The sequence below is a fragment of the Phlebotomus papatasi genome, chromosome 3 (assembly GCF_024763615.1).
Source record: "Phlebotomus papatasi isolate M1 chromosome 3, Ppap_2.1, whole genome shotgun sequence".
Classification (NCBI taxonomy): Eukaryota; Metazoa; Arthropoda; class Insecta; order Diptera; family Psychodidae; genus Phlebotomus; species Phlebotomus papatasi.
In genome coordinates, this window is record NC_077224.1 from 64,152,593 (window position 1) to 64,174,701 (window position 22,109).

Below are 22,109 nucleotides of genomic sequence, written 5' to 3' on the forward strand. Positions count from 1 at the left end.
AACCATTTTGATACGTTGGAATATCTATAAATTTGCGTTGATTTTGTTTTAGAAAAATTTGTTCTTAAAAGTTTAAACAGAATATACATATACATTTTGTACCCTTTGTCGGGAATAAATTTGTGTAATTTAAAAGACTTCGTCTGATAAAAAGGCCTAATCCGTTAGTCGAGATGGATTTCGGTGGCGAAAGTTCAAAAGGAACATCAAATAACAGTCAACTTAACAAGTGAGTGCTGGCAGCAGGAGGGGAAGGGAAACTCGGGAATCTCGAATTTAAAAAAAAGTGAACCATAAATATTGAAGCTCGAAAAATGCCACAAATTTGGCGTCCTCCTGCTCGCTTCGATGGTGGCTTTCGGAACAAATTCGTTACTAATATTTGGTGTCTTTTTGTTTGTCCTAGAAGTTATAAATTTCTTCCAAAAAATTTCGGTGTCCATGGACGAGCTAATTTTTTGGAACAAATTCGTTACTAATGTTGAGTATCTTCCTAAGTCTCGTAAAGGGAACGATATTGTGCCAAAAAATTGGGTGTACGTGGACGAGCTAATTTTTGATCAAATAAGGTAAAGTGCCCTCGAATCGACCGGTTCCTCGACTCGACCGGTGGTCAATATTTGAATGTTTTAATGGTGAATTTCTATAAAATTGTCACTGATTCGTATTTATTTATGAAATAATTGACCTATTAGTGTTAGATTATACGCCAAATATTAGTGCAAATATAAATAAATTGAATAAATAACTCTAACGGTCGAATTGAGGAACCGGTCGACTTGAGGGCACTTTACCTTATATGTGCCGAAAATTTTTATCGGCTGCAACTGTTTGTCATTAACTACAAAATATGAATGAACCAAAAGATAAATTGTAGAAGTCAGTTCCACAATTTCTACAAAAGTCCATTGAAGCCATATCTTCTTCAATCGTTTGGAATCTAATAATCAACAATAAATATGAACAGAAGGACCTTAGTTTACAACAACGAGTTGTTGTTCGACTAAACATAATCTCAAACATTTTTATTTGTTTTATTTGATATAAAGATTGTAAAATTTGATTCGGTCGAATTGTAGGGTTATATCTAAGTTCAGCTTATACTTAACCTTAAATTAAAGCAAAACCAAACAAAAGGTTACTTATTAAAATGATTATTTGACTATCCTTTGAAGATCTGAAATGTTAGAAAAATATTTAGGTGTTAAGATTTTGTATCAGTCCCTAAAGCAGGGATGAGCAAGAAGCGTCTGAAACCGAATACAGTCAAGTGTGCTAATCCGGGCGCTTCGCTATCTGGATCGTTAATGACTAATCCACTTAAAATAATATTTTTATTTTTTTTCCGTAATATAGTCACTAACAGTAACATAATATAACTATTCAAGTTTGAGAAAAAGCAAAAATAATATTTTTATCCATTACATAAGTGAGTGTAATCGACTCATTTCAATCTTGTGCCAGTTGGATTTTTTCCTTGTGAAGAAAAGTATTTTAAATCTAAAGTTTAATTAAAAGTGAATTAACGAAAAGGCGACCCAGTTAGTCCATGCTGACTTATTTCAGTATTATCACTATTTTATAAATTTTCTTTATTATTTTTGATAATTTTTTTAATATTATGTTTCTGAATGAAACAGTGAATAATTCTATGGATTTAGAACATTTAGAAGAAGTAAAAAAGAATTTCATCAGTCCAAAAACAAACGTTTAAGTAGCACTCTTCGGAAAACGATCCAGTTACCCCACCTTATTATAAACGTCAAAATAGGTTTGTCTATGTAGAGATTTAACCATTGACGTATAATTTTGATATGACCTAACAATTTAATACACTTAAATTGAAATGTATGAAGAAATTACGGAAAATAAAGAAATTTTATAATGCAGATAGCTCATACAAACTGAGGAGTTTCCCACCGTTTTACTCTGAAGGTTGGTTACCAATGCTAAGACGACGATGACCGCTATCACACAAACACTTAATTCTTTGAACACCTATATCTATCTAAATTTTTGCTTTTAAGAGCTTTAGCTAAAAAACAACCTACAAAAATAAATAAAACAAAAAAAAAATAAAAAAATAATTGAACTTTTGCAGTTAAAAATCTCTATTTTTATATTTTAGATAAAATATTTGTTTCACTACATATTAAATAAATGTAATTCTAATGTATTATAGTAATACTTAGGATAATTTGTTTATAACCAAAATTAATAAAATCTCGAAAATTTGACAATATCGTAAATAAAATTATGATTTTGGAGGATGCAGTTGACAATTTTTAAAACTAGTCCAATTTATAATAAAACCAATTTAATAAATTTGCGAAATATACATTCTCAACCAAATAAATAAAACAGAAATATTTTGCGATTAACCAGATTGTAACTTTTTTATCCTCAAAATTCTCAGAATTTCCTTGAGAAATAATTTCACAATTATATGTTTTCGTATTCCGAAGCGGTCACTTTATTTCTTGCAATTCAGTGAGTCACTTCAATGAACTTTCAATTATCTCCCACATCCTCTGTTCTGAAATTCTTGTGTACAATATTTCGTTGGAGAATTAAGCCATGTTTCTTATTAATCCACTTACTCATCGTGACTGAGTAATTATTATTGAGATATTATTTCATCATTGAATTTCTGTTGTGGTCTTCGAACAACTTCTTTGAAATAAAAGTAGTTTTTATTTCTTTTGGGAAAACTTGCCAAAATAGTCATTATATCCGAAAGAAAATCCCATAAATAAGTTGTGTGTATATGGAGTCTAGATGTCTGGGACAAGTTGAGATACTCGAAAAACCATATTTTCTTACACAAATCACTTAATAGTTGGATGTTTCACCGATTGATAGTGTCTATATTTTCTCAATTTAATTGCACTAATGATACTGTTGAATTTATGATGTGGTTTTCGGATGGTATTTACCGAGGCAACTCCCTTCTTTTGAAAACTTATTCACACTCTCTGTGAAGTCCAATTTCGCATAAATCGTGAATCGTTTACAAAATACACCAAAGAAGTTTTTGAAGGAAAATCGAAGGCAAAGTCCAAAGTTTGTGAGTGTGTATGGGCTTTTTTTCTGGGTGGATGTGTGTAAAGTGGGTGGGATATTGATGGAAATTATTATAGAACTTATACCTTTCCTTGAGATATATAGAGTCTCTTTAGCCGCATTTTCACTTTGTAAAATCGGGATTTGGGTAATGCTAGAAGGGGCAAGATATATTAGACTTTTCGAATCACATCTCGTGTATGTTATTGCGAAATGTTTATTTGGCTTTGAAAGCAAGTCAAATATAAATGTTTTCTGGCTGAGATGGAGAACACTGCATGATCCTAAACTCTTTCATGCGGATGCTTGTTTGGATATTATCTAACCTCTTTGTACTCATTTAGCGAAATTGAATGACTTGGAGCAGCAAAAGACCTCGTTTTCTTTTCGGAATATGTTTCACACTCTGGGTGTCTGCCACTCCAAAACATCACCACATTTATTTTTATCCATCTCTGACCAATTTATACAATCATCAGGGAACTTTCATGGGAAAACTCTCCAATTTTTCATTTGGAAAACCATTCCATGGCCGACACAGTGATCTTGAATTACGATCTTCTAATGAAATTTTCCCGCTCTTGGCAAATAAACAGGCTGAGAGAGAAAGAAGAGCTTTTTTTCCTCTGCATTTTAATGCACATTTCTTCTGACATGTCTTATATAACCCGGAAACACCTCAACGCCGAATTCATCCAAAGTTGTAAGAGTAATCGATATATTCGACCAACTTTCTCAACTGTCCGTGGAACAAAACTTGCCGATCTTTGCCCGTAGCATGTCTTGGATTTTGTGTTGATCGGTCTCGCGTGTGGGTTATTGGAAAATAAACATTTCCTGATACTTCCAGAAAAGATGCCATTCCAACAAAAAATGCCCCTGAAATCATGCCAATGTCCAACATAGAATGTGAACAATTGCACAGCGTTTTTTTTTTGTCAATTTTGTTTTCGTTAAAGAATGAAGTATTACATTGCAAGATTTTTTTTAGGTGAGTAATGTTATTTTACATAACAAAATAATGAGACATAGGGTCGAACTTGGAAATCCTAGCATTCGCAAGCTTATCCATTTTGTACAAAAATGATTCGTGTTTGCGGTTTTAAAACCGCTCTGAACAGATTCATTAATATAGGCCAGACGCAAAAAATATTATTATTATTTATTTATTTTGATGTACTGTAGGGGAATTCTGTAATATTTCTGGTATTGTCACACGTGAGTTTGAAACATGACAATGTCATTCTAGCTTTTTTCTCATATCATAGTTTTTTCTCATATCATGAAGGACCTCCCATACGTAATTAGGGCTGGTATCGGAACTAAATCGATGCTGCTGGACAATCCACGGGGACCGACTGATCCTTCCATTACGAGGCTCTCGACACGATTAATAATAATATAATATAATTTGAAAATGAGATTCATTGATTTTTAAATCAAATCAAAATCTCTTTTCTGATTACTGTATTTACTCTTTGCAGATACAGTTTCTTCTGGATTGATTTGTTTTATAAAATCCATTGTCATTGGAATTGCCAGAAGCTCAAAAATGTGACTTCTGTCACTGCCACATGGTAATGTCACGGTTAAAAAATCATTTTTTCGAAAAGGCTCTCCTGAGATTCCGTTCTTACGCAATTTGTCATATCAACCACTCAGAATATCAGTCGAACAACTCGTTTTTCTTCCAAAAATCGTTTTATTTGCATTTGGATACTTCTTTATACACTTTACCTTCCCTGTGAATATTATACTCAAAAGATAATTATTTTCAAAGTTACAGAAATTTTAAATCTCAAAAATCCTTACTCTGCATGTAAAATCTCAACTTCAAATCGCTCTCCTGTAAAATTTTCCTACTGCGAGTTATTCGTTTCTTATTCTGAGTGATCGATATGGCGTTAGTAGAAGCTCTCCCCTATAAAATAGCAAAAAGATCCAAGCTCTCCTGTAAAATTTTCCTACTGCGAGTTATTCGTTTCTTATTCTGAGTGGTCGATATGGCGTTAGTAGAGTGTTACAGAATTTGTAACACTCTACTAACGCCATATCGACCATTCAGAATAAGAAACGAATAACTCGCAGTAGGAAAATTTTACAGGAGAGCTTGTATCTTTTTGCTGTTTTATAGGGGAGAGCTAGCATGCTTGAGACACTATTTTTACGTTTTAGCGCTCAGGCATTATTTCCAAAACTCAGAAAATTATCCTGAAATCTTGTACAGCGCTAAGTATACTTAATACTTACTTAGTACAGACTTTATTAAAATAACTCGTTTAAGGTTTTTATTTATATAAATCAAAGAATAATTCACAGCGTCTCAAACATGCAAGCTCTCCCCTACAATATTTCATTTATTAATTTTCCACTCAGTTTGTACAATTGATTGTAAGAAATATCCTTTCGAATGCTTCAATCTTTTGCACCTTGCAGGACTAGAACTTATCTCATCGTAAAGGTCGAGTTAGCAGGAACTTGCACCATGAAACCTTCTAAAGAACAATTACTCTAATACAATTTTAGCAAAATTGATTGATCATATAATTAGAAAATATCGAACGAATTTTGAAGTTATTAAAAAAAAAACTACGTGATTGAGCCCTTTGTAGATCTCAATTCGTTATTTCTCGTTGTTTCATTAACACTATGATAGATACACCAACAAAGGGATTAAAATCGTTCCGACTAATGTAATCGTTCCGACGGATATAAATAATATCCTTCAAAACATATTGAGAAAAAGGAGAAATAAGTTATTTAAGAATATCTTTTCCAATTTTTTCCGAATGAGATTTAAGTGGTAACTAAAATGAGAGATAGACCCTTGTAGTGTTCCGAGAAACTGCCCTCTTCCCCATAAGCCTACCGCTCTCGTTCTTTTCCAAAAACATAGGGAGAGGTGGGGCTACATTGATATAGATTTTTTTCGCATATTTCTAATGAAAGCTGGACCTTACAATAATTTAATTTAGATCCACAATTGTTTTGTCTATCTGAATTACATTACTTTAAGGCCCAGTTTCCTTTAGAAATATACGAAAAAATCATATATCAATGTAACTCTACTGTTCAAAATAGCCCCACCTCTTCCTATGCTTTTGGAATATCTTCAAAATGAATTAACAAATTTCTCTTATTTTTTATGGATATGTTTTGGATATTGTTCAGATAAGATACTTCATCCATGTATGCCAATAACGTAATATCACTGGTATCTCCGCAAAAATCGAGCAATAAAAATTACCATGAACTAGGTAGGGTAAAGTGATACAAGTTGGATTTAGTGTTACAAGTTGGACAATTCGCCGGTATAAGTTGGACATGGTTTTTTCTCGATAAATAGAGTAAAAATTTTTTTAAGCACATGGAACCAAATTATAAAACTAAAGCATAAAAAAATATACAAATAAAAATGAAGTACTAAATTTATCAAGAAAAAAAACCCTGTCCAACTTATACCATTGTCCAACTTGTACCATTATTCAACTTGTACCACTTTACCCTAACTGTTCATCTGTTCCTTTTTACAATAAAGGTTTAACTCTTTCGCGTCTTTAGGGTAATGTCATGACTCGGGGAAAAAAGTTCTTTTGGGTATTTACATTAATTGAAATCTATCTGTTCGTGCACGACATCATAATAGAAGGATGTAAGATTCTTGGCTCATTTCCTCAAGACTCCAGCTAGATTTCAATTAATGTAAATATTCAAAAAGAAACTTTTTTCCCCGGGTCATATATGACCCTAAAGACGCGAAAGAGTTAAAAGAAATCCTAGGCCATACAACTCTATAACTAATCGTTCCCTTTTCGGAATCTTTACAAAATCTTTTTTACATCATCTCGTTCGTCGAAGAGATATTTTTGTTATTTTTTTGTATTATATAATCTCTAGAGTATGCAATAATTAAAAATTCATGGAAATTTTAGGAACTAAAAAGAGTAGCCGAAATTGCTATCTGGCCGAAATTAGTACACTTAGGGGAGACCGGGTTAGAATTAGCCATCAAATGAAATTTTCCATAATTTGTACAAAAAATATTTGTATGAGGCTGATAAATATTTCAATGAATAGTAAGGGAAGAATACATGTATTTAGACTAAAGAGTGGTTTCCTCAATATTCCTTCGACGGTAAACTATAAAATACCACTATCCAATACTATACCTGGCTAAATCTGCCCCGATCTCCCCTACCCTATATGCAGAGCAATTTTGCATTAGTGCATTAGTGCAAATTTCGTAATTCCGCATTTGTAAAATTTCCTTCATCCCGTTTCTAAACCTCAATCTTCTCTGGAATCCTTAAGATTTTCAATTTAAAGGTGATTCTGTTAATCCCCAATTTAATAATCCACGCTGTAATATCATATAAAATTTAATTAATAATGATTTTGATTGCATATTGAAATGTTGAAAGAACTAACCTAAAGAATATTGTAAGAGCGTGCGGAGATTTCCATGGACACTTCTCCCTTGAGTATGGGTGCATGTAGTCATTGTGGTGATCATTAAAATTGTTTTTACTCACGTAATTTAAATATAGTATGGGTGAGTTGCTAAAGTAAAGCCACAAGAGTCAGACCTAATTTGAATTGAAATGTGAATATTCAATAACTTGTTTTCTGAAGACCAGTGGCAAGATAATCTTTAATATCTCTCGGTGTGCACAATCGATGCAAAAGCAAAATGTACATAGACATCGCAACTTCCATATGCTTATTCCATAGTGACTTCTAACCAATAAACAACACCCCAGAATGATCATAGCATGTAGTATACGCAAATACTCTGCAAAAATCTTAAGAAAATGTAACAGAATATTTAATAAATTAATTGCAATTAGCGTGCTCACAAGAAGGTGTCCACTGACTATTTATAATTAACCGGCATTCCTCTATAAATAAAATGGAGTGATTATAAATGCCATTCAATCATCTAATGTGGGAACTGTGTTAAATTTTTCAGTATGGTTGATCAAATGTTTAATACACTCTCGAGAGATCACCCATAGCATGAGAATCTAGAATGTGACAGATTTACAGCATACTTCAGTGGAGTGTGATGTATTTATGATAAAATAGATCAACTATTTTGCTAGTCACAGCGGAAATTGTCAGATATTTCAAGAGCGAGAGTTTCAATGAGGACATAATGACCATTTCGTTGCAAGGAGTGTTTGCGAATAAGTGAATGGTAAAGGTAAAGCGTACCATTAAAACACTGCAAGATTATTTTACATACAACTACACTCACTGAATGAATTAAGCGAACACCACTGGAAAATTTAGAACAATGATGAATAATTAATAAGATCATAATTTTTTATTAGAGAGTCATTATAGAGAATCCAGTATTTGCGAGGAGCACATCTGGTTGTTTTCGCCAAATTTCACAAAATCCAAAAACGCAAATTCAACCAAAATGAAATCGTAAAATTAAATGAGATTTAGCGTGAAATATTTGACAATGGCAATAATGATAAGGTTGAAAGACGTGTTCTTCATTCTGGATTCAGGTGACGCAAGTTTGATTCGTTGACGTTATAAGATTTCTTGGAAAGTTTCGAGACTGAACTAATAAAAAAAACAATAATATGTAACGAGTTTGTAGGTGATGGAAATATTTTTTTTTTGCATTATTCACTGTGGAAATTCAGGTCAATAAATAGAGTAAACTAAAAATAATTCGATTTTATTTATTTTTGTTTAAATTAAACAAAAAAGGGATTATTGAAGTATCAGGTAATTTTTTGCTGTCATAGCATGAATTTTGTAGGACTTCCCTTTTCGTCCTTTAGGGCCTCTACACATTGGGAACAATTTTTGTCAAAAATTTCATTTTTGACAGAATTTTGACGTTTCCACCTACAGCACTGCAAGGAATTTCTTTCAAAAAAGCATTTTTGACGAAAACTGCTCCCAATGTGTAGAGGTCATTAGTTAAAAAATCGGTGAAAAATGATTTATGAATTACAATCCACAATATAAGCGTTAATTATCTATGTTTTTTCTATGTATTTTTATAACAAAAAAATTTACAAATTTTATATTGAAAACACTAATATGTAAATTGAGTTAAAAGTATCTACTAATGAAAAGTATCTGCTTCTCTTTATTATCTTATCGAATTCTCTGAAAAATTCTCACTATATTCTCTATATGGACAATTTTTTTATAGAACTTTATATACAAACTAATTTGTATCACTACTTGCTTGGTCTCGGTTATCTTTAATAGTTACACATGCAAAAAGGGGTAAAGAATTTGCACAAGTATTTCGACTCAAAATTTTCACTATAAGCCTTATAAAGATATGCCAAAAGACTTAAAAGTTGATTCAATGATGCAATTACTTTGCTTTTCAGGCTTAACCCTTTAAGGACGAGTGGAACACTGATGTCCCAAAAACGAAAACATTTTTTTGTCTACTTAGAAGACAAAATAACTTTCTATAGTCAAAAAAAAGTTTTTCTATCTGGGAAACTGGAGTCTCACTCATCCTTAAAGGGTTAAAGATTCGTCTTAAGGGCGAGATATCTATGAAGTTCGGATTAATCCAGGCCAAATTTATTTTGAGAAAAATAAAGCTGTCTCTAACAAACAATAGAAGGGCTAAATCGCTGTTAAGTATTTTATCTATGGCAAAGATACACGAAGTCAAATAAAAACATTCATTTTAGGTTAAGAATTTTAATTTTGTTGTATATTATTTAGTAATCATAAAGTCATTTAATCATTTAATATCAACCTTTAATTATCGTTTAATCCCTGAATATTTTTGGAGGTTTGAAAGGGATTTGAATCCAGAATACTTACTCCTTAGAGTGAACTCTCTATCAGGTAACCCTTTGCATACTCCTGATCATGTGTAACGAAAGTTAATGGCCAAGTTCTTATATTAAAAATGGAGAGTTAATAATGGAATAAAATACACATTGAACTCTTTTTAAATAAACGAAACACAAAGTTTCGCTAGGAGCTTGCCATAAATTTTGAAGTTTTTAAACGTGAAATCTCAATAAATATTTTGAACAGAAAAATTCATTGTGATTTTTTTAAAGAAAATTTCCCTATGTTTGAACAAAATAGAAAATTCTACTAATTTTCTAATACTTCAAATTTTAATTAATTCAGTCAGGCAGGTTAGTATCAATTTCATTGTGTACAATAAAATTTCTGGAATTCCAATGCAGGGTCTGAAATTTTGCAACAGCCTGTTCTCAGAACTGTCTGTTTTTTTTTTAGTTTTGCTGCAAACTCTTCGAAACTTCACCCTGGAGTCTTCTCTACGCCTCAAATACATTTGTAATGTATTACAGTATATGTATATATATTTTTTATGGTTAAAAATAAGTAACTTCATCATTTAATGTGGCTTTATGTATGTACGATGATAGGAACCAGTTTGGTAACATTCTTCTGATGACGTCGATAGAAAAATGTCAACCTCTTGGTCTTGGATATTACTGGTGAGCAGATGAACAACCGATCTTGGTTATTTTTAAAAGTGGACGTATTAATTTTTATATGATCTGAATTTCTGCACCATCTCACATTTCCATTTAAAAAAAATCAGCCAAAGGTGGGGCACAACAGGTATTTTTTTAGTCGAGATGGATGAATGGTCTGTAGATGCAGCAAAAATTGATCTTTTGGGGATCTCTGGGTATATTGCTTTTAGTCTTTAGTGTTACCATGGCAGTAAATAAAAAGTCATCCGGAAACTACCTTGAATGCCATATGTTATTTCCCATTGAGCCTTCGGTGTCTTTCTTTTGGCCACTCTTTCAATTACACAATTGATCAGCGACCGTCTAAGTGACCGGCCTGGTTTTTCCCCGGTGCGGGCACATTTTTTCACCATGGCTTCATGTCTTCCACATTAATACCTGCATTCTGGCATCGTGGAGAACCCGCCTGATAGGTATTCCATCATAGGCATCTGTTCCAATGATGCTGGGTGCGTGGATCGGGCTGTACACACCGGTAGCTGGCAGAGTGGCATGTGAGGAGAAGAGATTCAGTGCAGCAGCAATAATTCATTAGTCAACTACTTCTTTCAATGATTTTGTCCTCTGCATCGCTTTTCGCTTCACCACATTGCACTCCAACAATGAGAAGTTATTGTGCAGTTGTGTACTTCTTGTCCAGAGGATTTTGTTATTTTAATATACAAGTCAAGAAGAAGACTTGTTCAATTTTTTCTCATCTTCAGAAAATACCAATCAATATACAATGCGTGGCAGAAAAATTGGAACACTATTGGTATCATTTTCGAAAATATTTCAAAAAGTATCGTTATTATTATTTTAAATTTCACAAAATTTGCTAAGAAAAAAAAATGGAATTTATCCTTCTAGGGCCAATAAAAATTTAGGTAAATGATCTATTTTATACTACCATAATACTATAGAACGATGATTTTATATCGGGGTTCCACCATATTTTTTTGTTGATTTGTTAATTCGTAAATAAAAATTCTTACTTCATTTTTAATTTTCTCATATAATCTAGACCAGATTGTTAACTTGCAGGGTACTTATGTTAGTATAGTCTTAATTCTCCTGCACTATTTTAATTATTTACAAGGTAAATTTGAAAAACGAAATAGCGGTATACATATGCAAAACGCCTGATAAAGAAAATGAATGTGAATTATGATTTTATATTTTCTTTTGATTCAAAAGGCGTGTCAGTGAGTTTAGCATTTAATGCTTTAGACAGACTTACGGCTTAAGTCGAAAGATAGCTTAGTAGAAAACTATCTGAATGAGGTCAATTCATTATTTTTATTTTAATTACGTTAAGCCGTCTCTCGGCTTAATCCTTTAAGAAAGAATGGAACACCGGTGTCCCAAAAATAAAATCCAATTATTCGGATTATTTTGAGGACAAAATAACCCTCTCTCTAGTAAAATAAATCGTTTTCGTTCTTGGGATAGCGGTGTCCCACTCGCCCTTAAAGGGTTAAGTAGTAGGTTTGCCCAGAACATAAGATTTCCTGGACAATACCACTATTTTGGAAGTTTCAAAATGATAATTTATCAAATTTTAATCATCCATTGACAGAATTTGTCTTGCTTATCAAGATCGGTTTCCTGTCATTGACTAAAAAAAAATTCTTTACTGACCAAATTTATTTTTATTACCGACCAAAAGTAATTTTTGTTGTTCATTTTGATATTTTTTGCTGATCAAATTTTCTATTTAAAAGATTAAACCTATTTCATATGAATCCGGTACAACTTTAAATGTTAATTTTTTATTTAATTGTATATATCAATGTAGAGTATGTATTTGTGGTCTCAGTTAACACTTAAAAGGAGCGCATTTGCAATATTAACTTAACAGAATTTTAAGAAAAATATCAATTTTAATTTCATTAGAAAAACTATTTTTTGAAATTTACAAGTAATATGAAGATTTCCAAAATTCGTATACGACATTAAATGATGAAGGCGACGATTTATAGTAGTAACATAAGAGATAGATATCTGTACTAAACACAGTTCACTCAAATGTCGATCTGCCGATTTATCGGCGAAGTTGTCCTGTTTTGCCGATTTTGGCTTAATATTAGACCCGATCTGCTGATAGTTGCTCACGGTTCACTCTCTGGGCCATTTATTCATCCCAGGGGGTGAATAAGTATAGCCAGTGAGTGAACCATGAGTAGCAGATCGGCACATCACGTTGATTCAATCTTAAAGATCGCGCCGATCACATTAATTGCGCGATAGGTTTCCAGTATCACGCTGATATCGCGATCAGTTTCCAGGATCGCGCAGATCGGTACCCGTAGTGAACCATGAGTGGCAGACTTGTTTATAAAGAATGAGTCGAAATTATGATATGTCTTGATCATATTTAGTTTAATTAAATTAAAATAAATCATGATTCGATGTTTGAGAATAAGATTATGAGTAATGAAAAATATTGATATCATTACCATGAGGTCTAAGTAATGCCCTAGACACACTTACGACTTAAGCCGAGAGACGACTTAGTGGAAAATGATGTAAATGTAGTTTAACCATTATTTCTAATATAATTACGCTAAGCCGCCTCTCGGCTAATCCTCAGGTCTGTCTAGGCCCTAAGTATCATAACCTTAAATTTTTGGAATATCTCCGTTCAAAAAGACAAACAGTTTCGATTTACTATAGGGTAAAGTGGTACAAGTTGGACAGTGGTACAAGTTGGACAATGGTACAATTTGGACAGGGCTTTTTGTCTTGATAAATTTAGTACTTCATTTTTATTTGTATATTTTTAATGCTTTAGTTTTATAATTTGGTTCCTTGTGCTTAAAAACAAATTTTGTATTGTATTTATCAAAAAAAAAAGCCATGTCCAACTTGTACCAGCTAATTGTCCAACTTGTAACACTAATTCCAAATTATACACTTTACCCTAGTGAAATAAATTTAATAATTTTATCTAGATTTAAATTTATTAAAATTTTATTTTTTTATATCTTATTTTTACATAATACATCAATTTTGAGTTAAAGTCCTGACAAGGAGAAGGTTTTTTTTCTTAAATAATATAACCTGCTCAACTTTTTATGATCAGTAGTGTATATCGATGCCCAGCACATGTATCGATAGGATGTTCGTGACAAGAATAAAATAAGATGACTTATGAATTTATCAATGGATTGTGATTTCAATGATGGATGGTTGAATGATCGCTGATCTTTTAAATTATTTATAAAATATGTGTGTGCGCAACTTTTTTTTTTCGTTCTTTTCCATTCGCCTGATGCAGTTTGCGCTTCTTACTTATTCGCAACTCGTCACAATTCCCTCTGCATGTCTCAGGTTGTCTCCACAACGTGAAATGTATATGTACAGCGGAAAGATTCACGTTTTCTTGCTACCGGTTGAAAGATCATTGAAAAGAGTGCATTATTTTGACATACATGGATTGATTTTCATTCATTCATCTCAAACGGACATCGTTACTCTTGTTGGCTACTCACAAACGTACTGAGGAATTTTAATTTCGCGTTGAATTCACCACGATCATTTTCATCTTGACGCTGATCAACCAAGCAAGATCGTCAGTCTTAATGGCGAATGAGGCACCAAAGAAAGAATTGCGGGTCCATTGTCAAAAATTTCCTCTCTCACACACGATCGTCTTCTCTTATTGATCATTTTAATTGAGAAATAGTCATTTACATAATGTCCCTTCATTACGAAAAATCAACATTCTTCACCATTGTGACCACGAAAAAAAAGCAGTCTGTTTAGGGCAAAAAAAGCAGATATATGTATACGACAACATCTAATCGAGAGTTTCCAAAGTAAAAATATTTCGTAATCTTCGTCTCTCTCTCGCTCTTGAGTTGATTTACATACATACAGGTAAACACTAAGAAAAATAACAACGAGTGTTATTTTGGAAGAAAAAAACGGGACTTGATCAATAAAACGTCCTCATTTCTTTTCACACAGCCACGGCATACTTCTTCGCGTCTCTACAGCAACATTCTTCAGCTTAATGAAATTATTAAAAATGATCGAATTGAAGGTACAAAGTTACACCTGTTGCTACTTTGCTTGGCCGCGAGCTTCAAATACACAGAGCTCAAGGGGGGCGATTAAGTGGAGATATTCAAGGCGCCAAGTCATGAATAAGTTCGAAAAATAACGATTCTGTTTGCTCAGCCTGAGCTTTATATGCCAAAAGTGTCTGGTCTAAAAGTAATATAACTTTCCATTTACGTTATTATTCGAAGAATTGAAACTTAAATTCGAATTTTCAATCTAAATTTTCATTCAAAACTATAAATCTGTTAAAAAATTATAAGAGTTTCAAGAAGAATATTGGGAAAGAATTTGATAAGCCTTGTCGTTTTAACTTTCCTAACAGCAAGTTGCAAGACTGACAAATAGACTCAAGGCACATCGAACTTCGAACAGGGAATAGCTCAGTCATCATGCTGGTAAAAAGAGATATTAAAATGCCTATTCTTTGGCCTTTGAAACAGATCTTAGAACTTTTCATTTCGTTGGGAAATTTCTCTATTGGATTGCATCTTATAACAAGACTATTGGGTGTAAATTAGTTAAATTTGAACTGCTGTTCCTTAAAGATCAAAACTGATATTAAGGAACAACAACTTTTTAACCCAATCAACAATTTACATTATTATTAATAATTGTATCGGGATGTATTTATTACAATTCAATCATGTTGTTGTATATTCCGTGTTGGAATAATCTGTTGATTGTAGATCGCCCAGAAGCGTCTTACCCGCAATGTGGATGTTTCTTTCATGCGTCCAGACTGTTTTTGGCAGAGGCGGTCCATTTTATTATGTTTTTATCAGAGTGAAAATGTCTTTCGGACATTCGGTTGCTTGCACCGGGCGGAACACGAACTCATAACTTTGAGAGTCAAGTCAGAGATCTCATCCGCCCAGTAATAACTTTTCGTCCAGTAATAACTTTTCGAAGAGACAAGGCCACTCCAAAGCCAAGCTAAACCTATTCGAAAATCTACCGGAAGCAAGTTGCAAGTTTACGTACTCGGCGCTTTAGCGCACATTGTTCTACCACTTCGAATTACGGTATGCTTGATAATTCAATCGTCAGCAATGTGAAGAATACAGTAGACTCTCTCAAATTCGGGCATATGGGACCGAAATGTCAGCCGAATTAGACAGAAATTCGGGCGACAAACTTTTTGAAATGCAAGTATTTTTTATTCATGTGCATATAGATATTGAGTTTACATACTCATATATAACGTAAATTGCATGAAAATCCCTCAATAATGCAAAATCACATCAAAACTAAGACAAACCATGCCAAATTTGAGCATATTTGATTCATTTGATAAGCATAATCAAACTTGAAAAATGACAACAAACATTTTTCAAATGTAACCGATGCCCGAATTAAAAAGTAGCCCGATCTTAAAAGAGCCGAATTTGCGAGAGTCTACTGTAGTATTTAAAAAAAATTGATGCAAAAACTGATTTTTCTGAAGTTTTGAAGAATTTCAGTATGGCAGAACGTTTGAATTACCATTTCATTAAAAAATATTCTGTTCACGAACTTGCTCACTTTTGTGCAACTCGTCAGTTTCGAACTTCCAATGGTTTTTTAGTAAGTTCTCTCTTTTATACTTTGGAATCGGTACAGAAAAAATCTGACTTGTAGAGAGCTCTCAAAGCTGAACGAGAGGAATGGGTCAACAGTGAGAAGTTTATCTGTGTTTATACGATGCAAGTTTATCTGTTTACAATTAATTTAGATCACTATAATTTTTCTGGAAATAAAAGGTTTTGATAAGCATCCCATAAAAATCCTTTTCCTTCTTTATATTCTTATTCCAGTATAAGAATTTAATAATACAAGTATAGGAATCTTACTCAGGGGAGAAGGCCAAATTCATTTACAAATTCCAAATTTCAGGCCAAATTCATTTTGTTTCGAACTCACACGTGACAATGCCACAAAAATTACAGAATTCCCCTATAGAATACAAAGCAAAGGTAGTTTTAGTTATGTTAAACCGTAGCGTTACAAACTACAATGGAAATGTTCGTAGTGGATCTCCATCCAGATTCGGCAACACAATTGGTGGAGTTTTCAACATAAGATCAAAAACTCAACCCCTATTCAGAACTTATAACACGAATTGTGTCTTTCTCAGTGATCGATTGGTTCAGTGATCTTTTAGTTTCATGGGTTTAGTTTGGGGATTTTTGCATTTGGTGGAAGAATTCCAGTTTTTTTCACATACACAGAAAAAAATATTTTGTAAAATTGTTCGTAAATGTTTGTGAATTCCTTTTGGGGACTTACGAAATGCTCATAAATCTTTATTTTTACAAACATTTGTTTGTAAATGTTCATAAATGGTGTACATAAACTCAATGGACACAACACACAACATGTGTGATCAATTGTAGTGAACTTTTTAGATGTACTTTAAATGAAATTCTAATTTTGAAGATAAGTTTAAAAATATTGCACATGCTAAGGAAAATATATTATTTATAATATCAAACCAAAAATACAAAATGTGTAAAATACAATAACTTCAAACTGATCTGAGCTGAAAGAAGATCGTTATAAAATTCCACTACGTTACATGATGATGAAAACCAGGATCAGGATTGGAATATCATCATTAGCAGATTTTTTATTCACCAAAAAATAAGGTGACGGCATTACTTATGGCCTACCTGGAGTCTGGACTTATGGCCTCCTCACAAAAAACTTCACTTTTTGTCGCAAAATGTTTTCGAAAATCCTCAAGATTAAAAATATTTGATATTTTATGATTTTTAATTAATTTTCTAAAACACTTTCTGACTAAAATTGCGACGTGGCCATAAGTAAGCAGTTAAAAAAATGTTTAGGAGAAAAATTTACTTTATTCACTTTATTTTAGCTGAGATTCTTTACAATCTCAGCTTTTGTGGTCCGAGGTGAAATTCGATCTCGTCAGATCGGGCCCAAATTTTGGATTTACACGTTTTGACACTAATAAATAACGAAAAATATGTGTGCTAAAAACCAATTTTCGTGGACGACCGTCCCGTCTGTCGCGTCCTTTCCTTCCGTCCCGTCCGGAGTACAAACGCTTCTGGAGCTGGAGAGAGAACGAAAAGAGATATCGACAAGCGGTTTTCGGCAAAGGTTAAATATCGATAGGTAGCTAGAAGTACGTGATGTCAGACCCACACCCCATCCCTCCCGCCATTTTGAAACACCACCAAATTTTATTTTTTCAATAATTCAGCCCTTATAGCATTGATCAATCTCCAATTTTAGTACGTTATAGCTGGGCCTAAGGGGCTTCGATCAATATCAAACTTAAGGTCGCCTGACTCCCCTGACCAAAGTTGAAAGGGATCAAAAATTGAATTTTGAAATGCTCATATCTCCGGTTCTAATTATCGGAATGCGAAAAATTTTGGTGGTTTGGAAAGTTCTCATGGAGTTCTATAGTTCTTATTGCAACCCAACTTCATCCGATGCAATCGAATCTTCTATTGATCTGAAAATCGATTTTCGAAATTTCAATTTCGAATACTAGACCATACTTTTTCTTTAAACTTTAGTATGTTGTAGCTGAAGTCGAGACCTTTCGAATCGATTTTTACAATAATAATTAATTCTTAAATACCTAGGTCTATTCTAAACATTTTCGTGTCAAGTTTAAAATATTTTTGAACATGTGCTCTTGAATGTAAGGTCTTGTAGGGTAAAGTGGTACAAGTTGGACAATAATGGTACAATTTGGACAGGGCTTTTTATCTTAATAAATTTAGTACTTCATTATTTTTATTTGTATATTTTTAATGCTTTAGTTTTATAATTTGGTTCCTTGTGCTTAAAAACAAATTTGGTACTCTATTTATCAAGAAAAAAGCCATGTCCAACTTGTAGCGGCGAATTGTATTATATTATATTATTATATCACTTTACCCTATTTCTTGGTGGTTTTCCTTTTCTTTTTGATCTGAAACAGAGAAAAAATCTCAAAATTCCAAAATAAACATGATTCCGAATAACCCCATATTACCCTACCTAATATCCTTAGTAAATTCCAAAATATAGAGCTAGGATATCTTTAGGATAAATCTCAATTTAGTAGAGATAAATTTAAACATCATAAATAAACAGCTTGAAGTTATATTTTAAAAAAGTAGCTTTCTGTATGTCTACACGGTGCACACATATAGATAGATCCTTGTTCCCCTTTCGAGCTTAAGAATAACAATCTCTCAATAGTTTCTATTCCAATTATTTTAATTTTCTCTCAGTGTCTAACAAGCAGATATGCTTGTGGTTAGCATCACTCAACAACTTGAGCACAGTGATATAAATTTAGAATATCTTCTGTGCGATACCTCAGTTCGCAATAAAATTATTTTTTCACCACAACGAAAAGGCACAATTGGACGCCCCTTGGCGGAACACCAGAGTGTGTGCTCACGGATGATATTGTATGGTGGATTGGGAGTGGAGTCATTACCCGGAAGAAATCTCCAATCATTGCTAAATTACATGTAAATCATTGGCATAAATTGTGCAGTGATTTTGGTTGTTTGAAACAAATTCCGCGTAGTACATTTTTCGTTAGAAAAAAAAGAGAAATAAGAAGAATATATCTTTCAGCAAGAGTGTTTGGGCATCTTAAGTGTAAACATCTTTTTTGGTGAGATGCTAAAAAGTCTTTGATGTTGGCAGACTCACCTATTTGGCGCGATGGCAGCAGATGAGGGTGGGGTAAGCACCCCTTTTTATTTGGGAATCTATTCCCAAATATCAGAATAATTTATCTGGGATGCGGTGATGGCTGTTGGACAGGAGATGAGTATGGATGGTTGTAGGTATATCCTTAGCTTGAGGAGCCTACACCTAGTCATTACACCAATGTACACAAGTTTTAGGGAGGCACTTTAGAGGCGGATTTTCATCTTATCGTACCCAGTCATTGGATTGTGATTGTTTCACTATCAGGCCTTTTGATTATTTTTCAATTTTGCGGGACACTGTTTCTCCTCTTTTTTTTTCTCTGTCGTTTCAGCACAAGAACAAAGCAGATTTTAATGCGCAAATAAGCACTTTTTCTCTCAGTGTTTCACATAGTTTTTCACATCGCAACACAGCAAAAACCCGTCCATAGTGTTTCCTTCTCTTGCAATTTGACTGGATTTCTCTGCAGATGGCGATTACAGAAAGCAAAATAAAAAAAAATTGATAAAAATTCGTTTACAACTTCGAATGTTGGATATTTTACACGGAGAGCACTCTTACACTCCACCAAGAGAGGCACAAGGAAAAGATTTTAAAAAGTTTAAAAAAAATGAGTTGTTTATCGAATATTTTGTAATTGACTCTGTCACGAAGTACACCAGCATGCGCTCTGTAAATGATCATATGCTAAGTCACAAGTTTTTATTTTACTAATTAGTAAAATACACCACAAACGTTCAAGTTCTTCCAAATATCACTTTGGCTGTGTGCTTCGGTATATATATATTTTTTTCTCCCCGCAAGCTATACGGTTCTTTTTTATATAAAAATGTTAGAGGTCACTCCTAATTTGAAGAGTACGCTTTTTCGGTCTTGGATCTCTCTTTTGCACTGAGAGAAAAAAATCACCATGGGACACATAAAGAAAACGACCACTTTTCATCGATATTATTGTTAATAAGCCACACAATTTCAGGCTTTGCAATGAAATGTGAAGGAAAGTTTTATTGGTATGTACAAAATGAAGGAGAGTGAGTGGTTTGGGTCAAAAACAAAATTTACAACAACAAAAAAGACTCCGGATAGTGTTGAAACTTAACACTCTGCACGATTTTGTCCCAAGAGAGATGGTCAGCTTCAACTGAACTTCTTTGCTTAATTGGTCATATCACATTTTTGTCCAATTTTTTTTTTACTCCTAAAAGTCATATGTGAATAATTGCGATTTTGCAGAGTCCCATTCGAAAATTGTCGATTTTGCCTTTTTTATTAACTAAAATATAGTTTTCACAGAATACCACCGAATGTGGTGCAAAAGAGATGGAATTCCATCACTAAGTCCATTCAGTGTCAGCCACTGTATTCGTGTCGTAAAAGCTCATCAAGTTGATGGTAAAATTCACTGCAATATCACCTTCTTGGACGTATAACAAATCGACGGTTTGGAAAAAAAAGAAGAAATGGAGAAGAAAGAAGCACTTTTCAATCACTTTTCACCAACAACGCACCAACACGCATACATCAACCATTAGGCATGGCAAATACAAGTGCGATACTGTAGCAAGAAAGTCTATAGCACAATATATTTTTTTTCTTTTTTCTCTTTTTTTTTAATTCGTTCAATCCCAACCTTAGTGATTGAGGAGACGGAGATTTATGGTAATAGCATTAATTACTTAATTAAATAATTAATCAATTAATTAATGAAACCGCCACAGAAATTGATGCTGTTAAGTCTGCGATCAGCTCTCTACTGGCTAAGTCTATCTCGTGAACGGTTTAAAGTTGGGGTCCAGCTACGCACCAGCCAACACCGTCCAATATACTCAACATTAATATTGGACTTGTAGGCAACTCTCGCACCAAGGCACACCAACGGCAGCAACATTGGTTGGGGCAACAACAACACTTGTCCACTAGTGATTATAAAATGTGGAACTCTTGGCTCCCCATCTCGGAGTGGTCACAAGCCAACATCCTATACACTGTCACAATGCCCGATTACTGTTCCAACTTTGTGCGCGCTCGTGCTTGTATTTGCAAAGAGATCCACACGGATGATCAGAGCACCCAAGTAATAATATTGAAGAAAAGGCGATCCAACCATTGGAGACACTATATATATCCAATAATTTGCATGATGGAACTATGTCGGATAATTTAGCCATTCAATTGCTCAAATTTGAACTTTCTATCACCTGGCAAGGTGCTGTCGCGAGCTCCATGATCCCATCCCCATTGCTCTTGTACCTATGCAACACAGACTCCATGTCTGTTTTCAACAAATACACCATCGGATTTTCAGTATTTTGCGATTGAGATGGGGAAAGATGAAAAAAAAAACAACAGATAAAAGGCGAAAGTCTCTGCGACAAACTCGCTGTGAACGCGTGAATATTGTGGTGAATGTATCGAAAAAAAAAAACTGTACAAGATCGCACAGTGATCGCAGCTTCTCAAACCGCGATCATCACTTCCAGGAGATCTATGGAATTTTTATTGCTCGAACTCAAAGAGTAAGCAATATATATAATCCATCGATTCTGAGTTAGTTATCTAGTCGTCCCATAATGAGTTGCCGATTTTTCGCTAAAGACCGTTTCAGACTTTAGTGAGGTAGGCTGTCGTCATTACTTGTCACCTGTCTTTACTTATGGCCTCGTTGCAATTTTGAAGAAAAAATGCTGCTAAAAACCAAAAAAATTTAATATGCTATTAAAAGACATCAAATATTTTTAATTTTGGGGTACAGTGCCCGTTCTCTAATCCGGATCGGCGTAATCCGGACGAGTTATCGACGGTTGCATTTAAAAT

The 22,109-nt window shown here is 33.5% G+C and overlaps 1 protein-coding gene across 5 annotated transcripts in view; it reads right to left on the bottom strand.

The window, feature by feature from the left end:
* The window catches only part of LOC129807186 (protein decapentaplegic), a 45,876-nt gene extending 24,578 nt beyond the window's left edge, over nt 1–21,298 (bottom strand). Inside the window, exons 1-2 of one of the 5 annotated variants that reach the window (XM_055856280.1) lie at nt 20,926–21,296; nt 19,293–19,758 (exon numbers count right to left, since the gene is read on the bottom strand). The gene's annotated coding sequence lies outside the window, so the exon portion shown is untranslated. Of the gene's footprint in view, nt 1–19,292 lie in introns of all 5 variants that reach the window. The other 4 variants (XM_055856279.1, XM_055856278.1, XM_055856277.1 and 1 more) reach the window with 4 other exon arrangements.
* Between the last annotated feature and the right edge of the window lie 811 nt (nt 21,299–22,109).